Genomic DNA, 27185 nt, shown 5'->3' on the forward strand with positions numbered 1-27185 from the left:
ACCTTGCCAGATATTGCCATGTGCAATATTCAATGATTTAATGCACTGTGACGGAAGTGATTACATTGAATATTTAATTTGAGTTTCAAATATGGTGAATGCGCTAAAATATTCGGCAGTAAAACATATAAATACAAAAATCATTATTGTTAGATAAATAATCAATATTTATTAATTTAGATCAACAAATTATTTAAATAAATACATAAAATTAAATAGTACATTAAGTAAATTCGGTATATAAATTAATTGTTGCATTTTCAAATATATTTAGTAACAAAGGCGACATGAAGAAAGGAGGAAAACCTGTAAGGGAGATAATGCGTTTAGGAAGAAGACGGTGGCTATAAATAAAATACATCAAAATAAATAAGTTATCCCATTTCTTTTCCTGAAAACCTCTCGACAGTGTTAAATATAGGATCATGAATTATTCGTAAACTTTTTCTTTGACAAAATCTCTTATGGAAATGTTATAAATCTGTATTGATTTACGCATTTTATGGCCGACAATATATTCACTAATAATTTGGCCATTCTGACATGATATTTTCCTCTACATATTTTCAAACTTTTAGTATAAAAAGAGAGAAGTTTATTTTACAAGGGCAATAAGAAACTGTAAACTGTCGTGACCAATAAAAAACCCAATTAGTAATTAGACGGGTTTTCCTTTATATGTTCCAGGAATTCCTCTAATCCTTACAAATTGCGAGCAGGCTTCGGATGACAAATATTAACGTGATATAACTGAAACAGGGTAGAAAAAAGCAGAAACGCGATAAAAATGGCAAGCTCTCCCGATTGCGACTTTAATTTTACAAAATTCTTTCGACGATCGTCGCTAATTTTTCATTTTCAAATTTTATTCTTCTCGTTGCAGTTTTTCGGCGGTAAATCAAGATTATTAGATTTTATTCAGTAACGTGTTTGCTGAAAATGGGACGATGTAAAAAGGTGTCGCTTTTATGTGGCCCAAAATAAATGGCGATTTTGTTGGGACTGGCTAGAATATCAGGTACGAAATCGTTTAAATTTTATTAACTATTTTGTTCGTACAAGAGATTTGTACTAGAAAATAAAATGCATATTTAAGACTAATAATTCTTTTATTCGCAGGTCGATGCTGGTGAGCTTTAAAAATAATATAACTCAAAATGTTTTCGCTAAAAAATAAAAGTAGCTTAAAAACTCCCAGTCTGCTGTAATTGCCTTTCTGTTATACCGTCTTTAGTCATAATAATATTACGTCGCGGAGACTTCACCAATTTAACTCTATTTAGGAGCGAAGACAGCTTTATTTATGTAACTTTGGGGAAGTTAAATTTCGCGAGATCGCTTAGGCAAGACTCAACTGAAATCTGTAGCGAAAATGAAAAGGGCATTTTAATTTTGTATTGCGTTTTCAAGTGGACTTCGGCATCAATTGGAGCTCGGGGATCCGCTTAAGATTCTAGTTAAATGACATTTAAATTTAATTGCAAATAATATTCGAGAAAATATCAACCGAAGTTTATGATTTAATAAAGGCACTTCAACATTAGGAAGTCAACTAAGGGTAAAATATTACTAGACCATTAATATATATTTTTCTAATTTAATAACCGAAATAATGTAATAAATCGAGACGAAGACATTTCAAGAAATGATTTCCTAATTATTCTAAAAGCGTGGAACTCCATTATCGAATTATCCAAATAAATTGAGAAAGCTTATTTATTACGGAAAAATTTGGCGTATTTTTTTTCTGTCTCGACGCGATAATATAATTCGTTAATACCGTTATTCATACTAAGTAATTTCCACAGAAACGACTTGGGGAAATGAGAATATGCAGATCTTTGCCAAGCAGTAAGAAAATTTTAAATTAAACTTCTTTAATCTGGGAAGACCAAATATTATTTTTCATATACTTTTAAAGGCGCATTAAATTATTATGCAATTAAAATAAATAGTAAAGGAAATTTTATATTGACTCACGACTTCAAACATTCAAACCAAAGAGGAATAAGCAAAGTGCAAACTCATTAAACTTTAAAATCGTAATATTTACGATTTATATTTATGAATATATAATATTATTTTATACTTAACATATCCAATTTCGGTATCAACAATTTTACTATTAAATCTGAATTTATAATTGGAATACATTACTTTACATCTATAAAAAATAACCATGAATATTGCATAACACAATTAATTACAACTATTCTTCTGTAAAAAAAAATGTTTGCAGTAACAATGCAATGAACAATTTGTAAACTGCGTAAAACAACATAGCTATTACATTTGATGCTGCTGGATACTTGTATAATTGAATTTTAAATCAATTAATTGCACTTCTCATTGATTTATCTATTTTTTGCGAACTAATTAAAACATAATTTGGTTCCATACAAATTTTATGTTAAATACCTTGTTTTAGTGTAACAACAATGCAGTATAAAATATGTTCAGTAATGTTATGCAAATTATTTTACTCTATTGACAATGTGTTACATTTTAATTAACTTCAAATAAATATTCAATTTATAATGGCAATATTTTTACAAAATAACAACAAATTATATTTTACTCGTAATACAAAATAATTTATTTATATAAAACTTATAATGAAACAAACAAATGTCACTAAACAATTAATCATGATCATTAATATTAATTATCGTGCCGAAGTTTCCTTATATAATTGGCATTCAGTCTCAAATTTTATTGCAATACATGTGTCATTGAATATAAATTTAATGCAATTATAAGCGACAATAGCAAATACGAAATATTAATATTTCTGGATATACATTGGCATATAACGGCGGCGTTAATTATCGTCGGCACAGTAAATTTAATTAAACGATAAACATTTTACATTTCTTTCAGGACACTCACTTCCCTTATCTCCGAAATGTAAAGTAACTTTGGCCTAAAAGGGTCAAATTACACCCCAGGGCTTAAGCTAATTCCAAGTACGATGCAATGGTTCGTGTGAACTAGAACATGGTCGAATCGTTCGTGGAAATTGTTGGTGTCACTTTATTATTTATTTGCCCTACTTGAATTAACTCACCTTATCAGAAATGTGAAGAAGGACCAAAACTATCTGAAACAAAATTAATTATTAGAAGTATTATTAACGTGAAATTAGACACTATTAAAGACCAATTGAAAACTGTCGTGGCATGAACCGTTGAGTTAAGTGTGCAAATATGATTTAAGTTTACGTCGAGTATTTTAGTTTTAGAATCGGAACTTGAGAAAGTCGTCTCAAATGTGCAAATATTTGATTTAAAATATTAGAATTATAACAACCAAGTTATAAGCACGATTTAACTACGTGTTTGCTTAAACACTTCATATCATTAACTTATTTGCTTCGCCATCGAGGACTTTAGTAAATATCTTACAATTAATGCAACGTTTGTGTTATGCACTTAAATGTATTAGCCGTGATTTCAAGAGTATCAATACCAAGGAAACGTTCTTAATTGAGAAATCCTCAAGTAATAAATTTTAATACAAATACAAACAAAGCAAAATACATAAACAAATTATAAATTTTATTGTATTTTATATAAAATGGAAAATGATCCTAAGCAAAATTAATGTCATCAACAAACTATATTTTTTAAAAATAACTAACTGTTTCTCTCAATGTTTAGTAATAATGAAATAGATTGATTAATTAAATTTCAGCCGCTTTTGTTCACCTAAAACACAGAACTCATTTTTATATTTATGGTATATCATTAAATTATACTACGTTCAAAAAAGACACAACACCTATATATAATTGATTTATTCCAATATTTTGTTTACAAAATAATAATTGACTAAAAAATTAAACAAATCTTAAAGCATAAAATGTCAGAAGCTAGGTTGAACCTCCTCTTTGATTAATACTCTAATCGACGCTTAGTGGCATCGATCTAATGCGATTATCGATATTTTCTTGTGGTATCTTATACTAGGCTAACTGAATCTGACGTTTTAATTAATTACACATGTTCGATTGGGGAAAGGTCTGGAGATGGAGATTGCCAAGGCAGTAAATTCACATGGGAAACTTTAATGTATTCCTGGCAATACGTGGACATGCATTATCTTGCTCTAAAATTAGTTCGAGATCTATTCTTATGTAGGGAAGAAAATAACTCTCTAAAACGTCTTCCACATATCGTCATAATGCTTTTAATGAAAACAAAAGGTAACCTGTTACCATAACTAATAGCACCCCATATCCAAAAACCCATAGTGTTTTGAACATGCTTCTTCAAAGCAAACTGAGGGTCACATCTATCTCCCCATAGCCTAACGCATGACCAAGCAAAATCGTGATTGATTACTATATACAATATAATTCCACTTCCTCATCTCACCATTGACGTTCCACTAAATTGGCGCCTATGGTTTGCAGTTAGAGGGAAGACCAAAAAGGAGCGATAACTCCGTAGGTCAACAGAACTTATACGGAGATAAAAACTTCGAATACCTTCAACGCCAAAAAATACAACAGCAATCATCCTCGTTGAATTCATCATGTACTTCAGGGGTCTTCCGGAACCTCTTGCTCCATCTCTTCTGTTCTCTTCACTCGATGATTGCCAACATCGCATCACAATACTCATATTTCTATTCAAAAGACACGGCATGTTAAACGACTACTATAAATTATTAAATAAAGCTAAATACAGGCTTCCTCGCAGTACTTTAAGAAAATTAAAAAACAAAAAACCGACAATACGTTTCCCTATTGACTTTATTTAATCATTTCTTATTTCAATAGGTTCCTACTCGTATATCAAATTTTATAAAAATAACTGAACACGTCCTGGGTGTTGCGTTTTTCCTTATAGGCAGTATATTTGCTTCACTAATGAGGACTTTTAGTAAATAAATATCTTGCAATTATATTAAGTGTTTCAAGGAAATGTTTTTGATTATCAAGACCTTTACTATTAAATTTTAACGCTCAAACATTATTGTATGTATTTTATTGTTCTTTAGATAAACTGAAAATTAATCCAGAGCAAAATTAATATCGTCTAAGGACAAATATTTCTTAAAAATCAATTTAACGTTACCCCCAGGCGTTAAGTTAACAATAAACTAGATGCGATAATTAAATTTCATCCACTTTAGTTCACCTGAAACGCACATCTCCATAAAATTTAATAAATTCGAACCCATACTGGAGTCATTTAATTTAAATAATTCCGTAATTTTATCCTGTACATTTCGTATGAACGTTAATAATTCCAACTTCAGTCGCCTTATAGTCCAGATTGTTTCAAGGAAAACGTCTTATTTTAATTTTCTTGCAGCGCCCTGCAATTTTAATAGACAGCGTGGTTGTTTTCTTAAGTGCATCTTCGTCTGCGTTACGCGGGTTAATGGAAAAGCGTTCGTAAATTTTGTTCAGTTGATTTTATTGTGGCCTCAAAGTATCTGCGACTCTGCTTAGATTTATTTGTACCCGTTTTGTTTTTGTTAAACAATCTTAACCTTGTGTGCAGTTCATAATTATTTGTCAACTTTAGAAATGTTTCTTTCTATTCGTTGAGCCGGAATATTCCGGATGTTTTAAATATTTTGGTCGACAAAAAAAATCAAAAATAATTAGATGTTGAACAGTGAGTTTTGTGGGATTGTAGATTGGCAGACATTCACAAAACATTTCAGCACTTGACTGACCAACCAAAAAGGTGTTAACGACCCTTTCCAAAAGAGAAGGGTTTTCGATTTATTAAACTGTTATACAATGTGGCCTTAGCAACAACTCTAAGCGGTACAATCACAATGTATTCCTAATATTGTGAACAATTAGTTATTATTTTATTTCTTCAATTTACAGGACAATGAACTACGAAGCTGCTAGAACAAAATAAAATTGAAAATTTACTTTTAAAAAAAAAATCTCATTTCACTTGTATATTCGTTCATGATTAATGTTGAATGATTAAAGTTATTGGTGTAGGAATTTTTACTTTTTACTTTCACGTTAATTACTGATGTCTTCGATGTCCACGGTTTATGATATTATGGTGATAATTATCATTTGATGGCAACTAGAGGAGAGTGTTCATCAAATATTTAAAATTACTTCAGTTACCAACACCAAAGATTATTAGGAAGATTCTCCTTACTCTTAGCATTGAAGATTAAATCAAAATTAACCTGAATACAAAAGTACATTGTTAATCTCCATTCACTCCATGAACGTTTTATGACTAAGTACGAGCCGCAAGCTACTAAAATCAGTAACTGATGTTATCGACATCCACAGGACTTGAAAACCCTATTAGACATTTACTGGCAATTTGGCATGGTTATGAAGGCCGAGACGGACGTGGGTTCATCAAATTTGCGTATGTGCGCGTACAAAGTAGCTGCTAATTGCAGTGACAGCTGCCTAACGGCGGCAAGGGATGAAGTCTTTATCACTTGCCAACTTCCGGTTCCATTGTGACAGAATGCTCCGTATTAAGTTTACAGGATACGTACAAATCAACCCGCCTCCTGGCACGCATTTCCGATTGTTTACATTATTAAAACTTTTTTTTGCCACTGCATGTGACACAGCTTGTGTCCTTGTTACACGCGAGAAGTTAATTTCAGTGACGGTGCAATTATTTATTCATTATGCTCACATTATTTAATATCGAAAACAAATAACAAGTTCTTGGTGAGGTTTTCTATCGATTGGGTTTTTTTCAATTAAAAATTTAAAGGTTGTTGTGACGAAAATTAATGGTTAATATAATTTTAAATACAAACTGAAGACATCTTAAACACCAAACTTAATTTGCTACAAATTTTCCCCTCACGATTTTATCCGCAGATTTAATTAATCACCGCACCCTCGAGGTCATTATTCTATTGGCGATGATGGCATCAAACTTTAATAAGTTTGAAATTTCTGTAAAACATTCACTCAATCATAAATCAAGAAATGTGGTATTTTTATACATTTTGTAGTTCCGTTGACATTTTACATAGTAAAATTAACATTTTAACGTATTATAATAAGGAATGACATTAAAAAAACTAATATAATTAATTGAATAAATTATCAAGTTGATTAAGCTAAATATATTACTTTTTTTAAAGATCTTTCTTTAAAAAAGAACTTTTGTTCAAAATTCAGCAAATTTATCGATTTGTAATATATTTAGTTACTAATGAATCAAAAATTATGGTATTTTTATATATATTTTACACTGTTTCGTTGACAATTTACATAGGCTTTATCATAGTAACATTAACATTTGATCGTATTTTAATGAGTCCTAGCGATAACATTAAGAAAAAAACTTAACATAATATCATTAATTGAATAAATTAGCAAGTCGATTAAGGTAAATTTGTATTTAAGTACAATTTGACAAAAATAATTCCAAATAGTTTTATACTAATTTTCAACTCATAAATTACTATTACTCCCAAATACTTTTGAAAAATTAAACAGCATAATGTTGGTTTACCAAAGGCACTAGCACAGTTCATTTTTAATTACAACTGTTTGCTGTTTGTAGAATATTCAACCATGAATCAAAAATTATATTTTTATGTATTTTTTACACTGTTTCATTGACATTTTACAGCGACAGTCTTGGGGATGGCATCAAGGAAAAAAACTAACATAACATTAATTAAATAAATTAGTTAAAGTAAATTTCTAAAATATTTTTTTACATAATACATCTTCAACCTAATCTGCCTCAAATATAAACTTTTGGCAATATTTATGAAAAAATAAAAAATATATTTTTCAATGTTATATCTTATTTTGATGACGTGTCACAATAATTAATTATTTGACAGTATATAATATATAAAACATAACGTATGTTGTAAGTTGATAGTACTAATATCACAACAAAATATAAACTTCTCACAATTTGTAAAAATTTAACAAGGCAACTTCATGTTTATTTTCAACAAAAAAAAAAATACATATTATTAAATCAGAATCCCAAATGCTTTTAATAAAGCTAACTAGCAGTATTTCACAATTTGCAAATTACTAATTATCACGTTTTGCCAAACGCACACGCACGGTTCACTTTTAATTGTAAATTTTGCCGATTTTTCAGTTCAAATATAAACGATGTTATAATTGGTCGTGCTCGATCAATTCGGACCGTGTACATGTAAACATCTGTTTCCAGGTTCCTCGCATTCACAAGCCAACGTAGGCAAACGAATTAGGGTGGTGAACAGAGCAGGAATTCCATCGTGCATCAAATGATCCGTCCGTCATACGGAATTATCAAAATATTTGAAGCCTCATCGAGTACCGTGCCCCCGCCCCCCTCACTCACTCTCATCAAATTGCCAATCTCACGGAATGCATAAATCTGCGTGCGACCGGGGGAGGAAAGTGATTTAAATTTCGCATGGGTGCCACGGATTATTACCCTTTACGATTGGTTTATTGAATAACAGGTTCCGTCTATTGCGGCCTTATACGGCAAGACTTTCCAGTCTTCGCACAAAGCAATCTATCTGAAGCATCTTGATTGATAGGATCTGAGTGCCAGGCGGAAAAGTGGCTACATACGCGTAACCCCAACGTCACCACGCTTCAGGACCTCCTACATTGCGACGAGACCAAATTTTTAGGTTTCAATTCCTCAATATATAGACGCGACGTCTTGTCAAATTTTACGCACAGATTTTATGAGCTGATCAAACGAAACTTTGATTTACAAATATACAGATTTATAAATAAATAATAATTGTAAATGGAACGATAAATTGGCTCTTTTTGAATTTCGAAGCATAGTGCGTTGGAGGATGGCAATGCGTTATTTGTTGAAGCTCCTTCTCGATTCGGGAGACCAAAACATACACTATTGTCGTAAAATTTTATATCAACTCGTCCCGATTGAATACCAAATAGGAACAAAAGGTTGATCCATTATCAAAATTACGTTATACAGACTGCTTTACAGTTAGTTGATCCCGGATAAAATTTTAGGATGATCCGCAGCAAATAAAATATAATAATCTTATTGTCAATGACAAAAAATTTTGATTTAATAAATTTACCAACAATAAACTTTTTTTTTAAATACTTCATTAATCAAACTACTATAAGAAGGAAAACACAAACTATTTAAAAGAAAGCAAAACTAAAAACTGAAAGAGATAAAAATAAAAAAATTCTTAATTATTAACAACAGAAAATGTTGATTTACATAATAATTTTACCAAACAACACATTTATTATTATTTATTATTGCCACTAGAGATCAAAATCAAAATAATATTTTTTTTATTTATAATAATCAAAAAAAAGATTACTTAATAATTTATTGATAATGACACAAAATATACTAACATAAATAATAAATTTAACAAATAATACACTTTTAATTATTCAATATTATTACTGCTATTGGAATTGATAACAAAATCAGAAAAAAGAAATAATTTTTATTTATTCATACAAATTTAAAAGAAATTATACTTAATCAAAAATACAACTGCTACAACAAAAAAAAATAATCATTTCTTATTTTCAAAATTAAAAAACAAAAAATACAGAATATTAAGAAATAATATGTCCCTAATTAATTTTAAACGTTAATAATCTTAATATTTCTTCACATTTGAAAATTAAAAGACAAAATTTCATATACAAATTCTTTGGACAATTAATCTGAAAACTTTTTTACACGGAAAATTATATTAAATTTTTTAAACCAGCTCCTAGTGATTTTATGACAAGAATATGCATTTTTAGAATAGTAATTCATTTTTCATGAATATTATTTTTGTGACTGATTATTAAATGCACTTAAAGGTTAAATTATTTATTTTAAAACCCGACTAGTTTCCCTACTGTCAGATTTTAGTATAAATAACTTAGCAAAGAAGTGCCTTTTAATAACTTAAGCACCAAAAGAACATTATTTCTGAAGAGGAATATTTTATTAGTCAAAATTGTTAAATAATAAATTTCTTGAAGATAATTCTAGAATATGTGTTTTAAAAGTAATAGTTTTCACATGTGTTGGGAGGGATTTGAAACGTTTATTCGATTTTTTAAAAAAATAATGACTAACATTGGTAGTACATACTACATATTCTAAAAGCATTAACAAGGTGTTTCAAATTGGATTTCTTGGACTGTTACAAGTATTTCCAGGTCTGACTTTTGGCTGAGTATATTTCTTATTTAGTTTGATTATTTGTTTATTTATTTTTAAAGAATTTTAAAAACTTTATTCAAACATTTTTTACGTAATATAAGCTATTTATTTAAAGAAAAATTTGTCTCCTTAAAATTCAGAGATTTTTTTTATAATTTTTTTTTAATAAAATTTGATTTAAAATGTCGAAAAAGTCTAAATTTTCAAAAATGTACAATTTGTAATATGTTTCGAGATATTAAATATTGTCATCTAAAAAACAGAAATAAATATTTTTCATAGTTTCACACAAAACCCTAATTTCTTTCACACATTTTAAAGAATTTTGATATCCACTAGAAATAAATATTTTGTAAATGTTATTTACTTTTTTTCCAATTTTTAAAAGAGTTTAAAAGAGTTTATTATTACAAAATTTTTAGAAAATCAATAAAAATGTTTCACACTTTTTTAGACCAAAGTCAGTTTTTTTGTATTTGTCAAAAAATGGTCAGAGATATAATTCGGTTTCGGTACTCACCGTTTCAGTTGAGCTTAACACTCATATGTAAAGTTTTTTCTGTCTAATGTCTCTGTCAATTTAGTACACTCCATACATATTTGGGAAGTGATTAGATGTTATCATAGTTTTTAATAATACATCGTTGATATTGATGAAGAAACCAACACACCATCACAACGACTAACATACGATGTATATAAATAAAAATATATATAACAAACAATTTTTTCTGCACACCTGCAAATCAAACCTGTGCATAATTTACCTAATTAAGTTAACAATGAGTTGTTCAGAAAACACCATGAAAAATGCCGGTTTCCGATCACGTGGCGTTGATTGTGCCAAACTGAACAAAGTATTTCGATCCGATTATTCAAAGTTCACTTGGCCAACGATTCAAACACGTCAATCGAACCTTACAAATGTTTACGGATCCGGATGATTTACATGTGTATCACACAGCGTGGCCCCGCTATGAATACAGATAAAGCCATTGTTGTTATTAGGTGACAAATTAGTACAATAGCAAATGCAGCAAAACTGTACAATCAGCCGGTCCGAACGTAACTGCTGTCCGGCCGCAAATTATGTCCACTGAACTTGGACGGTAACAATGTCTATTGATAACGCGACAAAATTAACCGAAATATTATACCTATGCTGCACCGCTTCTCTAACTGTCTATTGATTAAAGCCGGGCTCGGTGCAGCCGATATTAAATTCATGAAAATTAAAATTTCACAAGGAGCCCCCCAGGAGAATGCACACCATCGATCTGGAAATAAAAGGACAGAAAGACAGAGCCGAGTCGAACAAATTACCGACTGCGAAACGTAAAATCGGAGATAGATAAATCAAAATACAAAAAAAGAAGTTCAGTTAGAGCAGTGGGTACCGAGGGGGGGGCACGTGATGTATAATTCAACTGTTGCATATTCCGCGGCACACCGTGAACTTCGGAAATTACTGGGGACGGCGTACGTAGAATAACGTGAAATACGACTTCGGATGCACCAAATAACCCGGTTTGCTGAGTCGATAATAAAAAATTCATCGGATATTCAGAAAGAGGGCAGGACCCACACCAGCGGCGGACTCCACGTTCGCTCGTGACGCAGATTTATAACAATTCGATAGAAAAAAAAAGGAGAGAAGTGTGGAACACGTCGGGCCCGCGAAAATTATGCTAAAATATACAAAAGTGAGGAAAAAACCCTCGCCGCCATACGATATGATTTACGGCGAACTTGTAACACAAAACATAAATTACTTCTTTGTTCTCCGAAAGGAATATTTCATGGTGCACCTAATATAAAAACACATTTAATCTTCTTGATAACTCCGTGAACGGTTTTAGCGGAAACGGAACACGTCATATGTTTACTTTCAGGAAACATCAGAACTTATCTAAACACGCGGCACGGCGAATGTTGTTTAATTAAGGATTTATTTCATATGACAAAGGGTTTTTTTGTTTATATTCACGGTTTTGAGACTTCATGTTTTGTGGCACTATTTTCAAAACCATTATTAACGAGACAAAGCACAAGCACCTTTCAAAGAGTGAAAACAGTAAAATCCGGCATGTATGAAGCTGAAAAATAAACAATTCCGTTGGAAAATAAAAAATAAAATATAAATTCGACAAAGTATGTAGAGCCTGAATTTGAATTGTTATTCAAATAAAGCAAATGAAATAATGAGAATGTTTCGGTAATACGTACATACTGAATTTCAGATTTTATCTATGTTTTCATTATTAAAGCGTCTATTTATACAAGGTATTAAATTATCATCTCTCTATTCCAACTGGAAGTGATAAATATCATCCTTCCTCTTCTGATGCAATGCAATAAATGGTAAACAAAAGATCCTAAAAGAAAATAGATTCAAAATGTATATACCAATATATGCAATAAATAACATTTTGAATATTTTCCCGAATATTTTTTCTATATTTACCAAAAATTTAGAAGATTAAAGACATTTGGTATTTCATAAATAAGTAAAAAATTGTAATTAATTACCAAACACAAAAAAAAATACAAAGATTATAGTAAAAATATAGTGGTGGTCAGAAAAATAGCACACATTACCAGTTGTTGTTAGTTAATGTACACTAATTATGTGCATTCAAAATATTATTTGTCATTAAAAATAATCATGGTGTATTCTCTCCACAATTATTCATTTTGTACTTAAATCAAAATATTTTCTAGTTAAATTAAATTAATATTTTATTCTACCATAAAAAAATTAAAATATTTGGTTGGGTTACTCTTTTTTCGTTTATGACCGTTAAAATTAAATTTCAATTAATAACTAAAAAACATCTAAATTTGACAATTTTTGGCTTTTAATCGATATTTCATGTTTTATTGGATATAGATCAGGGCTTTGCGATGACCAACATAATATCATTTCTATTATGGTAGGCAAATTACTCTAAATCATGATATCTCAATACATCAATTTACCAATAATTTTCTGTAAAATCAACGTTCTCTCCATCCAGTTTCTTAGTTTACACAGTATATCTAGGGTTTAAACTTTATTTGGATAACGATTGTTTACCATCAGATCCAATACCACTGAACTTAGAATCAACAGTCCAAAGTACATTACACCTAAATTCTACAGGATAATTATATATAATAATATAATTTTTATAAATATAGGGCAATTTTATTTACATTTAGTTACACATAAGTAAATAAATAAATGTAACTAATTATCGATGAAAATATAGTAATTATATGACAAAGTCAGCTAAGTATTTATATATTTATTTTCACGGTTTCCTTCGTCATTTAAATGATGTTGGAATAATCTGTAAAACTATTCAAAACAAAATTGTATTCACTTTTTGGGACCTTTTCTAGAACCCGTGTAACCGTACTTTGGATCTCTTTTATAGACTCATAAAACCCAACTTTCATGACCAATTTTAGTTTAGGGAATAACCAGAAGTATGCTAGTGCTAAATCTGGCGAATATGGCGGATACTGCAACACAAAAATGCCTCCTGTGGCTAAATACACTTCCCCAAAATTCTGTAGGATAAATAACATCTTTTTCTCCAAACTTTAATCTTATTCGAATATTCTTTTTTGATACCAATGGTACCTTTTGTTAAATGCAAGTTTTGTTAAATCCTCGTCCGATTCCTCCATTAGAGTCACTGATATTGTCTGACTCAATTAATACATTTTTTATTTGGCTAGAAGGCAATTACATTCTTCTAATTTGTTTATCTATAAAAGGGCTTGTTTTCTTGTTGTATTTTCAATTGACAGAATTGTTTCTATTTGTTAATAACATTGAAAACGAATTTCGGAAGCATCTTAAGTTTTTAGCGATGTCAACAATGTTTAGACGTTAATTGTTATTTACCTCTTCTCCGGAATAAAATTATTCTTTCTTTCCACTGAAAATGAGTTATTCTTTAAAATAATATAAATGATACTAGGACAAAATTCTTACTATTAAGAGTATTGTTAAATAGTCTCACAAAACATATATATAAATATATTTGTTCTTATCTTATTTTTCACTTAAAAAAATGCGGTAGAAAAGACAAAAGTATCTCAGAAAAAAACATAACTTGCTTGGTATATTCCCAAATCGGATATTTATCTGCTTTAAGATAATACTTTATTTGTATACATTATATTATATATTTATATACAGCGTTTTGGTTGTATAACATAAATTAGGATAGTATATAATATTTTGTACCTGAAGCTTCTGCCATTGATTTATTGATAGCTTCACTTGAAAATTATATATTTGAGTACTTACAAAAATTTGCTATTCTGTTCTGATGTATAAGATAATTTTCTTTAAACAATGCTCAGTTGTCCTAATTCGTTTTTTATCATAATGGTTATTTTAAAGATTGGAAAATCACTCTACAGATTTAAAAAATGATTAAAGTCAATGACGTAGTAACACATAAATGAGTTAATAATTAATTATAATTAATGATCACACAAAATAGAGTATTCTAAGGATATGATTTATATATTTGTTTACTAATGCACAATATACTCTTGAGTGGTAAAACTAAAGAATAATTGATTTTGAATAAATTTTTACATTCCTGGATAACTTCGCTTTAAATAGTATAATAAATTTAAAATCCTCAACTTAAAACAAATTAAATTGGCCAAATAAATTGAATTTGGAAATTCATAGTAAATTGTATTAGATGCACCTGGTTCTGGACATTTCCATTGAATTTATAGCAATTCGCGTGGTCCACCTTCCAATAGAGTTGTTTATGAGTTGGTCTGCATTCGACACGCATAATTTTGCTAAGCAGTAAATTATATTGTTTGGAATTTGCATGCGAATGAAAACTTTGTTATAACTCTCAATGGGGTTATCATTCGTGGGCATGTTCTAAATAATATGCCATATAAAGTTTCAGAAGTTTAATTACCAGTAATGTGAATATGTGAGTTGCCAGTTCCGAACCTTCGACTAATTTAATAACTATATGCAATTGCACATTTAATGGAAAACGTACTGTTCAAAATGTTGCTCAAAAAACGCCATTTTGGAGAGGAAACTCATTAATTGTATGCGAAATTATTGATATGTTAAAACTATAAATTAGTATTTATATGGTATGTTACATTTAGCAACGTCAATGATTAAATTTTCCAAATACATCAAATTTAAAAGCAGCAAAATTATAAACAAGTGCTTTTAAAATTAAAATACAATGTAAATTTGTAATAATAAATAACTAGACTAGAAATAAAAAATAGACGTGGAATTTAATAAACACATTATATGGTTATAATAACCTCAATACTACAGCTGGTTTTGTCAATAAAACTTAATCAAATGAAATTAATTATCGAATTCATAATTCAAATGCTAAAACCGTTTTAATAATTGAAACCAACTTTTAATACAAACAATCCTAAGTCTGCCAAAGAAAAATTAGATTTATTCAACAATCTCCATCGAGAATAATCCGAGGGTTGGACCGGTTGTTTAACTAATGACCCGTTTAGCTGCAACGTGGAAATTAAAAGAATTAATATGATCATTGTACGGCTGTAAATGTTATTCACCGCCGTAATTGGAACGGCTAGGGGGTGGAAATGTTCCGTGCATCAAGCATCCATCTCAGACGTCAGTGACAAAACCAGAAAAGCACTTTTCCCCCGAGCGTTTTGTTCGCTCTTCACAGGGAAATCACTTTCTAAAATAAATAGCCCCATTATTAGTATCCCTGAAAACAGCAATTAAGTGGTGAGTGTTCTCTAATTTGGGTTTCGCTGTTATTGCTCTCGAAAAAATTAATCAACGCCTGGCATGTGTTTATCCTTTTCACGGCGAGGCGATTTCAAACTGCACCACGTTTTCGATAATTAATTGTGTTTCGAAGGATAATTAAATAATAGATTGCCACGAAGAATTGGAAAAATACTATTCCCCAACCCACGTCTCTGAATTTGAAATCGCTTTTATTTTATGGTTCTATCACGTGCATACAAAAATTAGTTATAATTGAAAAAGGTAGGCATTTTAATTAAATAAATATTCGATTACAAATAAATCAAATCGAACATAATACAATTGAAATGCATAAAAATTATCACGTACGTTTGTGTGTTCGATTTATTTTTAATAAAATATTTTTTATATCACTAATAAATCCCGAGATAATTACGATTGCATTTGAACTCTGTTCGTATTGAACTGGATGCTAACTGAAATTACGGAAAACGCCACGAAAGCTCATACTATTAATGGTAAACCGATCTCGTGTTGCATTATCAGAAAACTGATTTTGTGAAATAGGAAATTATATGGTAAGGTATTTGAAACACGAACTGCATGAAGTGCAGCCCAATGAACGTCGATTCTTCATGGGAATATCGGTGTGAGCACTCAAAAACTAATTTCCGTTTTGTAAAACTGAAAACAACGATAAATTGATCCCGTTAGCTTGCATACGTTGTTTAATTGAAAAATGTTTTTAATTGCGTGAAAATAAAAATTATCCATTTGAATTCATAAAGAATTTTTGTTTAAATATAAACATGTCTGCGTAATTAAAATTGTACTGAATTCGACATGTTAATTTAAATATTTTTATTAAATTCTACGATGTATTATACTTTCGTAGTTATATTTATGTTTTTCCATCGTACAAAAAACAATGTGAAGCTTTGAAAAGATTATATAAAAAAATTGAAACATTCAATATGTGTTTTTGTTACTTCCATTGAAAAAACGTTGTCACAAAATCTAATAAAGTAGTATTCAGAAAAGCAACACAGATTAAATTATCTTATTGTACATGTTGGTGGACACATTCATGCGGAATTTAAAAGTCAGTTAATTAAACCTAACAAATGGATTTTGTAAAATATGTATGTAAAACTAAAATGCTAATAAACCTTTGCGCCAGCCAGGAAATAAACAAACCGAAATGTATAATTAAAATGGATCTCACCATTCACATGTTTGGACCAGCAAACAACATTTTTGTCTATTATTTTTGATGTCGTCCAAATAGTAACATTACTAATTAACAACGTTGGCAAAATTAAATTTAAAAGTATCAATGATGTTGTTTAAAAATTTGAATAAATATGAGTCAAAGTAACATCGAATGCCAGGTGTAAAAATAAAGGACAAACCGTAAAACTTCAACCGTTAAAACAACTTTAATTTATAGGACGCGTGGTGCACATTGTGATTGATCAATTCCAAATGAAAATACAAAACGGCTGAAATTGGATTAAATAGCGCGAAAAATGTTTATCTTCTGGAAAGATTTAATGTCCGACGCAGATTTTACGGCCATATTTATTTATGCATACATCTGGCGGCATGCAAAGTGTGAAATAAAAAGTTTATAACCATTTTTACTGCCGAAAACTTTTAATCAAGCCGTGGTGAAAAATCATAGAATAACTAAAATCCATCAGCTCCAACAATAAAACGAGTTACTTAATTTAAGACTAAGAAAATAAGTTCAATCTATATTACATACTAAATACTAATCTAAATAAAGAATAACCTAAATATTTTCATATTTACGATGTCTAAAAATAGTTTTTGTATTATAATTAAACAGTTTATTTTGATTAACATTGGTTGCTGATGTACGCGAAGTAATTAACTCAACTCCTTTTACTACAGTGTCTTTATACTAAACAAATTAGTATGTCAATTCACATTACATACAATATGGCTAAAATGTTTAATTAACTATTTAAAAAGGTACTTTTTCTGTTTAAAATATGACCACTTTTTTAAAAACTCTTAATTTTTAATTAACTGTCTAAAAAATAATATTCAAATTGTTAATTTTTCAAACATTAATGATTATATATAAAAATAAATATTATTTCTGTTTAAATATATACGTCGTTCATATTTTAAAATAGTTTAACTATATCAAGAATTGACCTCATAACACTCTTTTTTTAAATGTTCTTTATTTTTAATGGAATTTACAAATGTATACAGGGTGATTCACTTAACTCATTAATTAGACGTTTATAAAGGTTTAAGTTGACATGAGAAACTTTTGTCATTGATTTTGAACGAAAGTTCTTTTCTTAAGTTGGTCATTGTCTATGGAAAACTCTATATATTTTTGGGTTTCTTAATTCTACATGTAATGTAAATAATTTTTTTCTTTACCAATATTTTGACAGATTGAAGGTCTATTAAAAATTTCTATAAAATCACCTGATGATGACAAGGAGTTCGAATAAGTATTGAAACTTTTCGACAACGACTTAACAATTGCAACCCCGTGTTCCTGCTCGAGGCTTGACCTCACAGAGCTCGATTGGGAATGAATTCTGTTTACAGATGAATCAAGATTTTGCCTGATCACATACGATAGACACGTTAGTGTGTTTCAACCACATACAACCCATCTTGTCTGAAATTATCATTCTTGGGAGAAGTTTAAGGTACCATCCTAACCGTCCGAATAACTTAGAGCATGTGAAGAGTCTTCCATTCGAAAATTGGTAGAATTTGGACCAAAATAAAGTTTGACTCCAGTATGAACAGAAGATGTGAGGCTGTCATTCGTAGTAGAGATGTAAATACCATATCCTTTATTTTTTAACATCAAATTTAGTTAATTTTTATTTCTTTTTGAGATTAAATAAATAAACAAAAAGTGTATAAACAAAACACTAGATATAGGAAGGGTAAAGTTTTATTTGTATAACACATTAAAATAAAAAAATGAGAAAATTTGGAAAAAAAGTAAACGTCTACTTTTGAAAAATTTGTATTTTTACTGGTTTATTAAAAAAAAAAAAAGAAAAATACTTCAGACACGTATTTAATTAGTTCCACAAATTTTATTAAATTTTAATATTTTAAAAAATTATTTGCAGGCCTATTTAATTATTATTTTTCACAAATAATAATGTATATTTTCTAAACTGAAAATAATGAATAGATTATTTGTCTAAATTAAATAAAATCATAGGTATCCACTTTCATACAAAACATCCAAATTATTGCTTCCCTCGAGAGACCGTTTGTGGGTCAACTAATCCTGCAGGCTGAATTCAAATATAATTTATTGGCGATAAATAAGGAATGTATAATATTTCAAAACAAACAATTTCCTAAATTTCTAAATAGTGTTCCAAAATTGATTATCTGCAGCATTCCCCCAGATAATAATTTCGGACGGACATTCCAATATTTTATCAGTGAACTGTAACCAAATACGGAAGTATCCCCAGACAATTGATTCCGATATTGAACGGACGAAAGTAAAAGGGACCGAGGCACGTGCAAGCCCTTAGGACAAAAACTAATGTATGTATCAATATCCGCAAATGGTGTGTGAGTGTCCGACGTTGTCGGATAGGTTTTTGACTAAAAAGCGCATTAATCTATGAACACGGCGCGACGTGCCGGAACACGGTCGTGAGAATTGCAACATCCTTCCGTGGTCGAAGGTTACGGGCTGCGATCTCTTTCATAAAAACACATCAAGAATTTACAGCCGACTTCAATCATCGCCCGGGCCGTCTCTGACCCAACGAGGAAATAATGGGGGGAAATCAGACACGTTGCGATTTATCGCGGTGGCGAATTTGTCCCAGTCAAATCGACAACTTCCCTTCCCATCCCAATAAATTGTCTTGTTTTCAACCACTTCGTTTGGCTTGTTTAAAGTGTTTCGTTTCCATCGGCTGAAGCAAATCTCGTTCTAACACACGATTTAAAACCACATGTGTGAACGCGACATTTAATTAGGGAAAAGCAATTAATAACGTTTTTAAATGTTAACAAAATTGTCTTAAATGACAGCTATTTTCCAACATTTTCACCGAATACAAAATATAATTTGAAAATAACCATTTAAACTATCACTGGTTAGAAAGTAAATGTGATAGTAAGACCATCTCACAGTTTCCTCTTTCTTCGATACGACCGCTTGAAAATCAATTTGTTGATGAGACTAGTCACGAACAGGATTTTTATGTTTCGCAAATTTTCTTCCAATAGAGTAAACGTTGTTCATTATATAAATGTTAGTGGATACTTACTGTAATTTTCTGTAGAGTGGTTAACCTGAAATTAAAAATAACTATTAAAATAATCTGTTTTATACTGTTTTAGGATTTATATTAATCATTTAAAAAACACTTATAACAAATTAATTGAAATACAACAAAATTCATAAATTATTCGTGCGTTTGAAGGGTTTAAAATAGCTAAGTTCACTGCTGTTTTAATAAAAAATAAACTCATCAAAGAGTTTAAATTAAATCTTTAACTACACAGAAAAGATAGAAAAATGTTTAATGGTTAAATACCTTCTTTTATAATTAAACACTTACAACAGAAAATGGGTGATAAATTTTTACAGTGTTATATCTACTTTTATGTGTAAGAACTTAAAATATATCATAGTTAGATAAAATTCTAGTGAACAATGAAAACAATCTGCTATTGTTTTAATAATTGCAACTCAAATATCCCTAGCACAGATTTTTTTATAAAATAATGACGCACTTATTAAATATGTATTATTAAAAATTAATCATTCATATTATCATATAAATAATATTTATATTATAACTGTGGCATCGTAATTTATTTATAAATATCTATGAATTACTTTTGTTATAAACATATTTAAATTTTAATGAAATATTCCCATTAATTAAAATAAAATATTCATAAAATTTTTATAAAAATACTTTTATTATTATGGAAAGGCACCATCACCGTAACAAACAAAAATTAAGAGCAATTAGGATGATAGAGGATGGATCATCACAACGTGAAGTGGCTCGTCAAATGGGCACATCTGTGAGTGTTATAAGCAAATTGTGGAGACGTTACAATGAGTATAATGAGAAAGATATCCAGGCCGCTGTAGAATAGCTACACCGGTACAAGACCACATTTTACTTTTGCAAGCTCAGAGACCCGTTGAGACTATGTCAGCTAAAACCGTCAAAAGCCGTGTTCGAGAGGTCTATTCTAGAAACGATCTTTAAGGGTATCTCGATGGAAATCGCACTACTCGTTTAGCTTGGGCACAAGAACATCTTAAATGAAATGTTGATGATTGGTGACGTATTCTCTTTTTTAATGAGTAAAGATTTTACTGCCATCCCGATTCTGCAAGAATACGCATCTGGGGAGAATCTGGAAATCAAGCACGGTTACAACATGCTCGTGAGATGGTGAATTTTGAAGGAGGTTCGTTGACGTTGAGAGTAAGAAGTAATACTAGCGGAAGGATCGAGCTCTTTTTAATCGAAACCACTTTGGATGCAGTTCAATATCACGACAACATAGTTTTATCCATTGTGTTACCCTATTTAACCAGTATGGGCCCAAATTCCATTATCCGCATACTGCGAGGATCGTTTGGGCAGCCATCGAAGAAAATTACATAAGCATTTTATATTGGCCATCAAACTCCAAAGACCTTAAACCGTTAGATAAAGTATGGGATACTATGAAAAGAAGACTTTTGAATCGCCAAACCATTATGGAGACCAGCAGCAGCTAATTTTGGCGGTACAGGAGGTGTTGCGAAATTTGGACCAAAATCTACTCGATAGACATATTGAATATAAAATAAAATATAAATACGGTATAATTATTATAAATATCATAATAATAAATATTTGAATATTTGGTGGGTGTTATTTTAATTTTTGAAGAGGTTATAAGACCGTTTATATTTTTTATTTAATTAATAAATAACACTTGTCTTTATTAATTGATTATATTTTCAGTTTTTTTTTTTTGGCTTTATTGCCAAAGGTGTTCCCTAGACACTTTGTATTTATTTTTTCAAAAAAACGATTTTGTTACGAAAAATATCAACTAAAGAAATATTCTCTTAAATAAATTTGACTATAATCATAAATTATATTAAAATTGTACTAATTGTTTAAAATTATAATAACACACAATTTTAATATTATCAATACTACTTTTGTAATTTTTTTTCAAAAATATTATACACTTTAATTACGATAAACTTTAAATTAAAATAATCATTACAATATCAATATATTACAAATATCATTACGATATTTGTAATTTACTTTTTCATAAATATTATTTTAGCAAGACTACATTTTATTTATTCATATTGTCACTTTAATTACGAAAATATTGAAAATTAAAAGATATATTAAATAAAACTGATTATAATTATATATTATAATAAAATTTTAAACATTGTCTAAAATTATCATAAAACTAACATTAATATTGTCATTGTGACATTTGTAATATATTTTCTGAAAAACATTATTTTGAAGATTAGACAAGATCACATTTTATTTCTACTTGTTTAGAAATAACTTTTGTTATGAAAATTTTCAAATTTAAAAGAATTATAAATATCTTTCACAACACTTAAATTTGTTAACAAATAAAATTTTGTATTTACTGACTCATTAGATGTTATAAAATATGAAATATTGATTGAGATATTTATTATTTATTATTCTAACACTTTTTCATTCACTATCACTTCTGCTTCAGAAGTACAAAAAAAAGTAAACGGAAATTCCAAACACCTCGTTCTGTATTATTTAATATATAAAATTGCAATAGGTCAAGAATTTTATACAGAATTCAAAGAAGAAAAAATTTTTATGGAGCTCCATTTGAAGAAACAAAATTTCATGTGACTTATGTCTCTTTTAGTTTTCTATGAACTTCTATTCATCAGTCGTATAGTATTTACAAATTTATGTAATTTTAAAATGAAAAGATCCTCTAAATGTAAGGTTACACTTCATCCGACTGTGACAGATATTAGAATTTTTGGGCCCATACTGCCCAACAGATCGTTCTTGTAATCAAGAAGCTGCCAAGAAAACAATACTTTGTTGTTCAGAGACCATTTGAACCCGATTGTTTGTTTCGCATCGTTTCTTTAACAATGACACAAAGAGCAAATTAATTTTCGTATAGTTCCATACAATTGTTTGAATGTTAAAAATATGTTCGCAACAACGGAAACCGCAATAACAATCAGGAATGTAAATGAATTTCAGCGCGCCCTGTCAAGGTTAATAATAAGTTAATTTTTCAGTTATTGCGTCCCGAAAGCTGGGAGTTAATTCAATTTCCTTAAATTGTGCCCAGGCCAGACCATCATCAGCAATTAAATATTTACTCTTGGGATATAAACGATATTTACCGGTCATGAATAGTTGGATTCCGTGACTATTATACGGTCTATTCATATAACTCAGACAGATTGTGCAATACATAACAAACAATACAATACCCGGCCTGCATTTATATTGTGGGGTTATAATATAATTTACACTGGTCACAGTTCAAGGGCAGAATTTTGATTAAGATGTCGCCTGGGGATAAAATCAGACTATGGTGGAAATGTTGTACGACAAAGACCTACGTTCGAGGCGAAATAGAGAAACGATCCCCAGTGGAAAACACCGAATGGCCAGTAGACTTTACTTTAATTCGCACACGAGAAAACGGGCCCAGTTTAACGTTGTTGTAAACAAGAAAACAATTATTTTCATATTAATGAAATCAAGTGGGATGGAAGAAAAAGTGTAGTTGTTAAAATTCTAGACACGAAGACAAAGTTCGTTCCAAAACGATATCGAATTCAATGGGAGTGTAAAAACTTATACTTTATCGAGGTCGGGGACTGGGAGTAGAGCCTAAACAAAAATACCGGATATTAGATTTTGAAACACCCCCGCCCTTTAATCTACGGATAAGATATCTTAAGAAAAACAAGTCGGTTCTGAATGCGAACGACAACTCAAAGAAGATGACAAAAATATTAAATTATGATCTCAAATTGATATCGAAGTAAATTGAAGGCCGCGTGTTCATCCCAAATCAAATGGGAAACGGGTCCACATTAAGTACAAGGTTCGAAATGCCCAAAACAATGTCTTCAAATTAAATTACATAAAGTTTATTTTGAATAACAAAGAGGTTCACCGACATATACTCTCCTTTTGTTTAATTACGATGATCAATCATTATTCAATAAATTAACAACCAGCATCTCAAGATACAGTCTGTTCTTTCCTTTCGCAGTAATATCTATAGAATTTTGAATAAAATAATTAAATTGTTTCTTTTTCTATGTATTTTACATATATTAAAATTGTTTGACTAATGTAGATATTAAGTTTACCTATTATACCTATTATAAATAGTGATTTAACCCATTTTATATGTAAAACTGAAAGATTACTACTGAATGCCATATCGGAGTTGAGCAGTTGATGAGCACATAAATAGCACATCAAACACTAGTGTTAAATTTATTGTTATGTTAATTTGTTGTTAAGCGACTCACCACATAATTAGCACATAATTCTAAATCCAATTAAATATATTAGAATTTATCAAATTCAGCGTACGTGGAGTTTCTTTCGTGTTTAGCTACACTGGCACTTTCGATTTTAAAAAATGGACTGCGTGATGTTATTTACAGGACAATGAGAGTCTCGTGTTTTAATTAAGGACAACCTTTGCTTTTTCCGACTCACGGAGCAGGAATGAAAACAGTAACTGAACAAATAATGTAGAAAAGGAAAAATTAAAGCTCCACAATACAATTACAAGTTCCATCGTTTCCTATATAAAACCTATATATAAACTCGACAAAGTCTTATATTTCATGGAGAACCATTTTCTTTTCTTATCGCTAATTAATACCAATTGAATCTCTAGTTTCTCATGGATGCATCTTATATTCATCCACCAATTAGTAGGGCGGATCATTATTTGAAAGAAAATAAATATTATTGTGAACCTTATTTAATGTAGATATAATATTGTCGGACACATTAATATGAATAAATTTTGTTTGAGAAATTGGATGCTCCATCAAAAAAAAAAAAACAGACTTAAGAAAATGGATGTTTTACTCAAATGTAACATCAGAGTTCAAATTTTTTTATGAGCACATAAATAGTACGTTAAACATTAATGTTATTACATGGTTAACTTGTCGACCTACTTAACACTGAAAACTCAATCTAAAATGAAAGAAAAACAAATACTAACATTTTGAGTACTTAATGGGCACATCAAACATTAATACTACTTGGTTTAGCTTATTGTTGAGCCACTTCAAACATAATTAGCATGTTATTCTAAACCAAATTGTATTCAAATTCTAGCATATGTGAAATTTAGTTGGTATTCAGCTACACCACCACTTTTGGTTTTCAAAAATGCAATTGTGTATGCCATTTAAGAATAATGAGAATTTTTGTTTTATTAAGCACAAGCTTTGCTTGTTCTGATACCCGAAACAGAAGTGAAAACAAGAACTGAACAAATAATACAGAAAAAGAAAAATTAAGTTCCTCAATACAATTAAAAGTTTCATCGTTTTCTATAAACTCAAAAAATTCTTAAATTTCATCGACGAGCAGCATTAAACAACATCAATTGGGTCCTTTATTTCTCATCTACCTATATTAAATTTCTATTATCTTCCTCCAGTTACTGGTATTATGGTGTATTATTAATTGGAAGGACACTATTAGTTCATTTCATTTTTAAATTTTCTGTACTATTGTTAAATTTTGTTTGTAAAACTGGAAGCTGCACCAGGATAAGAAAATTAAGAAAATGGGCATTTTATTCAATTGTGCACCATCATCCAATGGGCACATAAATAGCATATCAAACATTTGTTATAACATAATTAACTTATTGTCGACCTACTTAACACATAATTAGCGCATAATTCTGAACCAAACTATATTCGAATTTAGCAATTTAATTAAGGGTAAATTTTGCTTCTTTCGACTCACGGAGTAAAATAGAAACAGGAAATGAACAAACAAAGTAAAAAAAAAAAGTCCACAATAAAATTACAAATTTTATCGTTTTCTTTTAACTCGACAAAGTGTTCTGAGCGAAAATTTTCTTTATTGCAATTAATTAATACCATTTTGATCCTTACTTTCTCATGGATGTAGTAGTTATATTAAATTTATAATCGTACACCAATAAGTATCGTGTATTACCAATAAGTATACTTCATTGAAACTGGGAACGCAGTAACTTCAAATATCTATCAAATTTAGTTGCCTCACGTAATTGCAACTAACAGATGGATAACATATTTCTTATTGGTCAGTTCGAAGGGGTTGACTCGTATTTATATTTTGCCAGGGTACCATTCGGGCATACCTTATGTGTTAATGTTCTTATATTATTGTCATACTTGTTAATATGAATACATTTTTTCTGTAAGACTGGGAACACAATCAAAAATAGAATGTTATGAAAGCTCGGATATTTTTCTTCAATTGTAATTTCAGAATCGAAAATTTTGAGTATTTAATAGGAACATAAATAACACGTGAAACATTAATGCGCGTGGTTTAGCTTGTTGTTGAGCCACTTACCACATAATTAACACACAATTCTAAACCAAATTATATTCTAATTTATCAAATTTTAACATATACACCGTTCATTTCATGTTCAGCTACACATCCATTTTTGATTTTAAAAAATTCGAGTGATATGAATCAGTGTGTGATGTCATTTACAGGGCAATGTAAGTTTCGTGTTTTAATTAAGGGCAACCTTTGCTTCTTCCGAGTCACGGAGTAGAAATGGAAACAGGAACTGAACAAACAATGTAGACAAAGACAAATTAAAGTCCACAATACAATTACTAGTTCCATCGTTTTCTATAAACTCGATAAAGTCTTATATTTCATAGACGGGCATTTTCTTTTCTTGCCATTAATTAGTACCAATTGGATCCTTTCTTTCTCATGAACGTAGCTTGTATTAAATTTTTATTATCATCCACCAATTAGCAACAAGTATTATTATTTTGATGAAAACTAGTAATTTTCATTGCATTATTTAATGTACTTGTGTATTATTGCTATTCTTGTTAATATCAGTATTTAGTGTAAAGTAGTAGCAACTAGTTGTTGTTAGCAATTAGCTTCTTTGCACCATATTTATTTAGTTCAAGCCTTAACATAAACGGTCAAGGT

The 27185-nt window shown here is 29.7% G+C and overlaps 1 protein-coding gene across 3 annotated transcripts in view; it reads right to left on the bottom strand.

The window, feature by feature from the left end:
• The window catches only part of LOC109600751 (furin-like protease 2), a 323673-nt gene that overhangs the window by 266476 nt on the left and 30012 nt on the right, over nucleotides 1-27185 (bottom strand). The window contains exons 2-3 of one of the 3 annotated variants that reach the window (XM_049965262.1): nucleotides 20223-20247; nucleotides 3068-3096 (exon numbers count right to left, since the gene is read on the bottom strand). The gene's annotated coding sequence lies outside the window, so the exon portion shown is untranslated. Of the gene's footprint in view, nucleotides 1-3067; nucleotides 3101-20222; nucleotides 20248-27185 lie in introns of all 3 variants that reach the window. The other 2 variants (XM_049965261.1, XM_049965263.1) reach the window with 2 other exon arrangements.

Source organism: Aethina tumida, chromosome 3 (genome assembly GCF_024364675.1).
Source record: "Aethina tumida isolate Nest 87 chromosome 3, icAetTumi1.1, whole genome shotgun sequence".
NCBI classification, from domain to species: domain Eukaryota; kingdom Metazoa; phylum Arthropoda; class Insecta; order Coleoptera; family Nitidulidae; genus Aethina; species Aethina tumida.